The 9,178-nt window shown below is 41.3% G+C and overlaps 1 pseudogene; it reads left to right on the top strand.

Annotated features, from left to right (window-relative positions):
- Positions 1-1,096: 1,096 nt before the first annotated feature.
- LOC100856084 lies at positions 1,097-5,680 on the top strand (annotated as a pseudogene).
- Positions 5,681-9,178: the final 3,498 nt, after the last annotated feature.

Genomic DNA, 9,178 nt, shown 5'->3' with positions numbered 1-9,178 from the left:
GTGTGCATCCCAGTTTTCCCAGGGGCAAGCCAGCCAGGAGGAATGGCTTAGCCTGAAAAGAGCAAGAGGAAGCAAGAATCCAACCTCCAAAGCAAACTCTAAACTCTGGGATTAAAGCAATGGTGCTGTTTGAGGCAGGAGGCTTTTAGGTGGGCAAGGACAAGTATTTGAACAAGCCTCTCCAACCCTCGAAGACCGTGGTTTTGTTCTCACACTGACCTCAATGTAAGGAAACAGAAGCCACAGCCAGGGAAATGGAGCATCTTGGCAGCCCCCATCATTGGTTTCTCAGAATTGCTGTGTCTTCTTCCAAATGAACCTCAGGAGAACCACAATTTTAAAACTTACTTCATCTGAGAGAGTCAAAATTATTTTGGCAGTTCTTGGAAGGGGAAAAAAAGACAACTAATCCCTTCCCTACTCCCTCCCCATGACAAAAAGAAAAGTTACAACATAAGGCATATTGGAGCCAGTTACAGAAATACATTTGAAGATCTGCAGTGTTGCACAATGTGCAAATTTGGAGAAGTTTAATTTTGAGGCTAAGTAAATGTCTGGAGACTTTATTTAAAATGTCCCTTTGTTTTTGCCCAGCCAAACTGGCACCTCAGCATCACAGAAGAGGCCTTTGTTTCCTCCATGACATCAGGACACTCTGGGTACAAAGAACAACCATCAGGGAATCTTAGATGGGCAGAAAGATTATTTCTATTTTAAGGGCTGTACCTCTGCTTCCTGCAGGGTTAGAAGGGCGTTAAGCAGGCTGTACCCTACAGGTTGCCTTAGTTAAATATATACATTCAGCATGATTAATACACAATTTGACAAGCCTCCCCATAATTTATCTGAAGCAAAATCTCAAGCTTACATAACATTATCATACATTTGCATCTCTAATGCCATATCATTTAATATTACTACACATTAAGAAAGGCATATCAAAACTGGAAATATCCCAAGGAGGTCAATTAAAGTGTTGGGAGAGACTTTCATATGATAATAATTTGGAAGAAAATGATGACAGAGCACGAACGATTAAAATATGTAATATCAAAAAAAAAATATATATGTAATATCACAAAGGGTAATAGGAGCCATGTGTGAACATGTTCAACAAGTTCCAAAATGCCTGGGCAGAGGGTTGCACTGTAAACCCCAAGGAGGTCATTTAGCATAAGTAAAAGAAGGAATGGATAACAAATAAAGGACACACAAAGTTCAGACCCCTCAAGCTGTGTTCATTCTGCTGGTCCTGCTCATTTACTCATTCATCTATCCATCCTTGTATTGAGTCAGAGAATATGTAGGGAGCACAGTCCCTTCCCTCAGGGTCTTCAGGACCTCAGGAGAAACAGAGTTCAAGCCAATTATACAAACATTTGAAAGCACCTACTAACTGCCAGGAGTTGTACCAAGGAATGCCCACAGGAGAGATTCTGTGACTGAGGTTAGCACCGGGGTCATGCAAGCACATAGAAATGATCAACAGGGCCAGACAAGGTACACTGAGAGGGTCCAAAAGGGCTCCTAGGGGAGGCCATGGTGAATGGAATTTCAAAGGATCATTAGAAAACATATGTTTTCTAATGTTTTCATACAGTAAGGGGGTAGGGAGGTGGAAGTTTCAATGGATAGAGCACTTCTGCTGACTGCTGCCCTATAACTAAACCCAGAGCCAAAGGCACCCAGACTTTTCAACTGCTTAGCAGCAAACCCTGAGTAGTGGCTTTTCTCCCATCCTCTGAGACCTTTGCTTCCAGCATTTCCCCCAGTTCCACAAGGTATTCCTTACAATTAACCTTTTATTCCACATCATGCGTAGTGGGGCTGCTTCTTTGATTGAACCCTGACTGATAGCAATTGTATATAATCTCTCACCTCCCACTTACTACCCAATGCACCCCATTAAGAATTCTGTTTTCATCTCTCCATGGAAAAGCTTTTGGAGATCCCCTGCAGCCTCAAATTCTCAACCCCTGGCCTAGTATTTGTTTGCATAGAACTTGCTATCTCAGCAGCATTTGAAACCATTGTTGGCTATCCCCTTCATGAGGGTTGATTTTTCTCTCATTTTCTCCTGGCTTTTTCTCTTGTGTATATTTGCTCTCTCCTCTTCTTCTTCCTAACCTGTAATTTTTTGAGTGTCCTAGTGCTTGGATCCTGGTTCTAATCCTTTCCCTGTGGACACTGTCTCCCCACCAGACTTAATCTGGTGTCCAGGCTATAAATGCCATGGCTACTGGGACTATCCAACATCTCCCATCCCCTTCTCTTGCCTGAGCTCCAACTCAAATCTGGAGCACTCTTCCTGGTACCTCCAGGGTGATATCTAACAGGCATTGGACCAACCTTCTGCCCCTCAAAATGCACCCCTCTGTGGGTCCCCCACATATCAGTGAACACTATTACTTAGTTGCTCAGGCCACAATTCTGGGAGTTTTCTTTGTTCTTCATTTTCCTCACTAGAGTATTCCTACATTAGCAAGTCCTATATACTACACTCCAAAAATATCCTAAGTAGAACTCTCCACATCTGTTGCCTCCATCCTAACCTGCATCTTCCTTTCTTCTTCAGATGCCTGCATCATGTTCCTAATACCTAACTTAAGGGGTCCTCACAATCTCACCTCTAGCCATCCTTCATCTGTTCAAAGCTCCAAATGTTTCCATTGCAATCACCAAAATATTTACACTACCATGCAAGCCCCACCTTGCCTACCACCCCATTGCCTACCATAAGCATGGGTTGTCAACCGAACACCTAGCCCATATAGGTACTGGTTTGTGCCAATTCCCTTCCTGCTAACTCAGGAAGGAGCATACAGCCTCATATAGTGCCTTAGTCTATTGAGGCTGCTATAACAAAATACCACAGACTGGGTCCTTATAAGCAGCAGAACTTTCTTTCTCACAGTTCTGAAGGCTGGAAGTCCAAGATCTAGATGCCTTCTTCCAGGTCCCAGATTTCTTGCTGTGTGGTACAAAGGGTGAGGGAGCTTTTTGAGATCTTTTATAAGGACACGAATCTCATTCATGAAGGCTCCACCCTCATGACCTAATCACTTCTCAAATCAAAGATACCACCTCCTAATATCATCACCCTGTATATTCAATTTTAACATATGCATTCAGGAAGCACAAACATTTAGACCATGACATATAGCAAGTGAGAGTTGTGAGAAAATCTGCTGAGGCTTTGAGAAATGTTTTCCTCAGGAGGGGTGTCCCAAGAACAGAAGTCTTCCCTTTTACTTCTGCATATTGTCATGCTGGATTTGACCCTGGGTTGCTGTAATATTCATCTTGCTTCTTGTCTTAGAATGAAGCAATCACTAAGGACAGCAGCACGTGGCAGAAATATGGAAAGGTTCTGGATCCTGATGATGTTGTTTGACTCTCAATCCCATGGCTTTAGGGCCCACCTATTTCTAGACTTCCTAAAATAATAAATCATAAATTTCCTTATGGTTTAAGTCTATCTGAGTTGGGGTTTCTTTTGATGCACCCAAAGGCATCATGACGTTACCTCTTCCTTTATTGCCCTTGGAACCACTGGCCTTCTTTCCATCTCTAGAACATTACAAACTTGTTCCCATCACAGGACCTTTGTGCTGCTTTTTCTAGCTTGGAGTGTTCTGTCCCAGAATACTCACCTACATTGGGCTTAGTTCAAGTGTCATTAGTCAATGGTAACTGCTTGACCTCCTCATTGAAGTAGACTCTTACCCAAGACTCTTTCTGTTTTATTTCCCTGTTTTCTTTCTCACAGCCTTTGTCATTACATTATATTATTTGTCTACATGTTTATTTTCTGCTCCTCTGCCAGAACGTAAACTCCATTAGGGTAGGAACATGGTCTTGTTCATTTTGCAGCATGCAGATTAGAGCCTGGTTTAGTGATTGTTCAATAAATGTCTTTGAGAGGGCACCTGGGTAGCTCAGTGGTTAAGCATCTGCCTTTGGCTCAGGTTGTGATCCCGGGGTCCTAGGATTAAGTCCCACATCAGGTTCCCCATAGGGAGCCTGCTTCTCCCTCTACCTATGTCTCTGTCTGTGTGTGCCTGTGTGTGTGTGTGTGTGTGTGTGTCATGAATAAATAAATAAAATCTTAAAAAATAAAAAAATAAAGCTTAGAATGGCATAGGCCTAGAAAAAGCACAAAAAAAATCTTTAAAAAATAATAAATAAATGTCTTTGGAATGAATAAAATGTGACATAAGAACATGGCAGATTAAAGAACTACAAGTATGGGATGCCTGGTTGGCTTAGCAGTTGAGTGTCTGCTTTCGGCTCAGGGTGTGATTCCAGGGTCCTGGGATCAAATCCCATATCGAGCTTCCTGCAGGGAGTCTGCTTCTCCCTCTGCCTGTGTCTCTGTGTCTCTCTGAATAAAAAAATAGAATTAAAAAAAAAAAACAGGTATTTCTGTGTGCTATGCTGAGGGGAGTGACAAGGGTATAATAGAGAACAGGATGGAATTAAAGATAAATGCCAAGTGGTTAAGAGCTTTGTGTTTTATCCTAGAATTAATGAAAAGCTATTGATTTTTAAGAAGAGCATAATAGGTTCCTGGCATGGACATCAGTGTAGGTGATGGTTACAGCTTCCCTCGTGTCCACATTAGCTCCCTGGCTGCTCCATCCACGCAGAGCTGCCACCTCTGTCATTGCCCTTTTTATCTCTCACTGGTTCAAAATGAAGCTGTTGTCATTTCTGTAAGCTAACTTGGCCAGAAAACCAAGCAGGAAGTGCAGCAGGAGGTGGAAGAATGGGTGGTATTGGGCAACAAACAGGCACACCTGAGCATGGTTCTGGTTGGTGAGAATCCTGCCAGCCACTCCTACGTCCTCCACAAAATCAGACCAGCTTCAGAAGTGGCAATCAACAGTGAAATAACTGTGAAACCAGCTTCAGTTTCAGACGAAGAATTATTGAATTTAATCAATAGACTAAATAATGATGATAACTAGCTGGCCTCCTTATTCAGCTGCCTCTTCCAGAGCACATTGATGAGAGAAAGATCTGCAATGGTGTTTCTCCAGAAATGTTGATGGCTTTATGTAATTAACGTCAGGTGAATGTGTTAACAGCGGCACCATAGGGTGTCTGAGAAATAATTAACTGACTGGCATTCCAACCCTAAGGAAGAATGTGGTTGTGGCTCAGAGGTCAAGAAATGTTGGAATGCCCATTGCGATGCTACCACACACACGGGGCACATGAACACTCTGGAGGTGATGCCACTGTTACAGTATCTCATCAATACACTCCCAAGGAGCAACTGAAGAAATGTACGGTTCTTGCAGAAATTGTGATCTCTGCTGTAGGCATTCTCAATCTGATCACAGCAGATATAATCAAGGAGGGAGCTGCACTCATCAATGTGGGAATAAATAGAGTTCAAGATCCCATCCTGTCTAAAGCCAAGTTGGTTGGAGATGTCGATTTTGAAGGAATCAGAAAGAATGCCAATTACATCACTCCAGTCTGGGGGGTTGGTCCCATGACAGTGGCGATGCTAATGAAGAATACCATTATTGCTGCAAAAAAGGTGCTGAGACTTGAAAAGCGGAAAGTATTGAAGCATGGAGTAAAACCAATCAACTGTTATGTTTTCTGTCATGAACGACATTCCAAGCCAATTCAAGACACAAAACAGGTCAATTTTTTATTTTATTGAAATGGTTTAAAATTATGCTTTGTATTTGTTGAAAGCTTAAATGGGTCTGTATAGCTCAGTACCTCACCACAAAGCATGCCAGTATCATGCTGGGTCATGTGATCCAGCCAAGACAAGCCATTAACGTAGTGATAACAGGAAGGACATTGTCCCATTGAGAACAGATGCTTAACTTTGTCAAGTCAGTTAAGTTAAAATTTGCCTTTTCTAGGATTGTGTTTCCCAAGTGCTATTCCAGTAAGAGTTGGTATTCACTTTAGGTTCCAAACCTTTCGAGTTCAACTGGTCAAATCAAAGGAAAGATGTTGCTAGAGAAAATTAGAGAAAAAGGGTGAAAAGGAAGAAATGGTAATTGAGTAGGAAAAAGTATTCTAATTTACGTACATATTGTATGTAAAAACTACCTGTTAATGGTGTCCTGCGCTGTCATTTCATGGCTTAGTTAGTCATTGGGAAGATATTTAGGGTAGTTCCACATGCTGTTAGTCTTTGTTCCATGTGTGTTACATTCATGAGGTCTCCTCATTATTTTCTAGTATTGAAAGACTTATTTTATAGATTATTTGTGTAAATTGTCATATTTGGCTTTTCCTCTACCCTTAAACTTCATTGTTACATCTTTGTATTGTTGGGGGTGTATGTATGGTTTCCTTGGCCTATCTTGAAACTTATTTTTGTTTTTTTTGTTTTGTTTTGTTTCTTTTTAATTTTTATTTATTTATGATAGTTAGAGAGAGAGAGAGAGGGAGGCAGAGACACAGGCAGAGGGAGAAGCAGGCTCCATGCACCGGGAGCCCGATGTGGGATTCGATCTCGGGTCTCCGGGATCACGCCCTGGGCCAAAGGCAGGCGCCAAACCGCTGCGCCACCCAGGGATACCTTGAAACTTATTTTTGAAAACAAAATTTGGCTTCATAATCATTAGGGAAGTTTGTATAAGTATGCAACTTACTTTTCCACCAAAGACTTGTCAGCAATTGCCTGCTTTTCTCGGATGTACCAGTTGGCTTTCCCGAATGGGTTTTTGAGAACTTGAGTTAATTTATTTTTTTAATAATAAATTTATTTTTTATTGGTTTTCAATTTGCCAACATACAGAATAACACCCAGTGCTCATCCCGTCAAGTGCCCCCCTCAGTGCCCGTCACCCATTCACCCCCACCCCCCGCCCTCCTCCCCTTCCACCACCCCTAGTTCTTTTCCCAGAGTTAGGAGTCTTCATGTTCTGTCTCCCTTTCTGATATTTCCTACCCATTTCTTCTCCCTTCCCTTCTATTCCCTTTCACTATTATTTATATTCCCCAAATGAATGGGACCATATAATGTTTGTCCTTCTCCGATTGACTTAAGAACTTGAGTCAATTTAATCAAACTTCCTGATTAAAAGGGTGTTTTTGTATTTGTTTCACTTTTTTAAAAAAATAAAACACTTCTGATTGGTGTGGGGAGTGGGGAAGGAGCATAATACAATACTGTATAAGGTATTCAAGAGAAACAAGAGAAGGGATGGGGTAACTGGGTGATGGGCATAAGGAGGGCGCTTGATGTAATGAGCACTGGGTGTTATATGCAATTGATGAATCACTAAATTCTACTTCTGAAACTAATTTTTTTTTAAAAAAAGAATGCTTGTTCCTACTGAATTGCAGAAAGGGGATTGCCTCCACTTCCTAATCTTATCCTCCTGTGAACTGAATTTTGCTCGCACTAATCCCTGAAAGTGTTTTGCTAAGATTGCCAACAATTTTCTGGCTACTGAATCAAATGGGCACTTGTTAGTTCTCATATCACTTGGCTTTAAAGCAGTTTCATTGTTTGCTATTCTCTCCTTTTTGAAATGTTCTCTTAACTTCCTTGAAACCACACACTTTCTGCTTCTCTGCTGTTTTCTTTTTGCTGTTACTTTCTTCCTTCTCCTTAGATGTTAGTTTTCTTTAGGATTTGTCATTAGACTTCTTTTCCTACTTTCTGTATTCTTCACAGTCTTCTCACATGACACCATCCATGCTGTGTTTTAAATCCAATCTATGGGGCACCTGGGTGGTTAAGCATCTGCCTTCTGCTCAGATCATGATCCTGGGTTCCTGGGATTGAGCCCTGCATTTGGCTGCCTGCTCAGTGGGGGGCCTGCTTCTCCCTCTCCTGCTCTCCATGCTTGTGCTCTCTGTCAAATAAATAAAAATTAATGAAAAAAAAATCCAATCTACATGCCATATTTCTAACCCAAACTGTGCTTTTGAGCTCCAAACCTATACTTCCAGCTGCAACTGGCTATCATCATGTGGTGTCATATACACACCCAATGCTCATTACATCAACTGCCTCCTTAAGTCCATCACCCAATTATCCCTTCCTCCCACCCACCTCCCTTCCAGCAACCCTCAGTGTTTCCAAGAGTTCAACCTCTCTTAAGGTTTGCCTCCCTCTCTATTTTCATCTTATTTTACTTTTTCTTCCCTTCTCATATGTTGCTCTGTTTTGTTTTTTAAATCCCACATATAAGTGAAATCATATGATAGTTGTCTTTCTCTGACCACTCATTTCACTTAGGGTAGCTCTATTTTTAACCTTTTCTATTTTTAACCATACTGTTTTCCAAAGTGGCTGCACCAGTTTGCATTCCCACCAACACTGCAAGAGGGTTTCCCTTCCTCTGCATCCTTGCCAACATCAGTTGTTTCCGGAGTTGTTCATTTTTGCCATTCTGACAGGTGTGAGGTGGTATCTCATTGCGGTTTTGATTTTTGTGTGTCTGTTGGCCATTTGTATGTCTTTTTTGGAGAAAAGTCTGTTCATGTCTTCTGCCCATTTCTTGACTGGATTTTTGTATTTTGGGTATTGAGTTCAACAAGTTCATTACAGATTTTGGATACTAGCCCTTTATCTGATATGTCATTTGAAAATATCTTCTCCCATTCTGTAGGTTGTCTTTTAGTTTTGTTAACTGTTTCTTTGGCTGTGCAGAATCTTTTTATCTTGATGAAGTCTCAATAGTTCATTTTTGCTTTTGTTTCCCTTGCCTTCATAGATGTATCTTGCAAGAAGTTGCTGTGGCCAAGTTCAAAAAGGGTGTTGCCTGTGTTCTCCTCTAGGATTTTGATGGATTCTTGTCTCACATTTAGATATTCCATCCATTTTGAGTTTATCTTTGTGTCTGGTGTCTAGCTTCATTCTTCTGCTCGTGGCTGTCCAATATTCCCAATGCCATTTGTTAAAGAGACTTTTTTCTATTGGATGTCCCTTCCTGCTTTGTTGAAGATTAGTTGACCACAGAGTTGAAGGCCCTATTCTGGGTTCTCTCTTCTGTTCCATTGGTCTGTGTGTCTGTTTCTGTGCTAGTACCATACTGTCTTAATTATGACAGCTTTGTAATACAGATTGAAGTCTGGAATTGTGATGCCTCCAGCTTTGATTTTCTTTTTCAACATTCCTTTGGCTATTTGAGATCTTCTGTGGTTACACACAAATTTTAGGATTGTTTGTTCCAGCTCTGTGAAA

Source organism: Canis lupus, chromosome 29, assembly GCF_011100685.1.
Source record: "Canis lupus familiaris isolate Mischka breed German Shepherd chromosome 29, alternate assembly UU_Cfam_GSD_1.0, whole genome shotgun sequence".
Lineage (NCBI taxonomy): Eukaryota > Metazoa > Chordata > Mammalia > Carnivora > Canidae > Canis > Canis lupus.
This window is presented reverse-complemented; position numbering and strand designations above follow the sequence as displayed.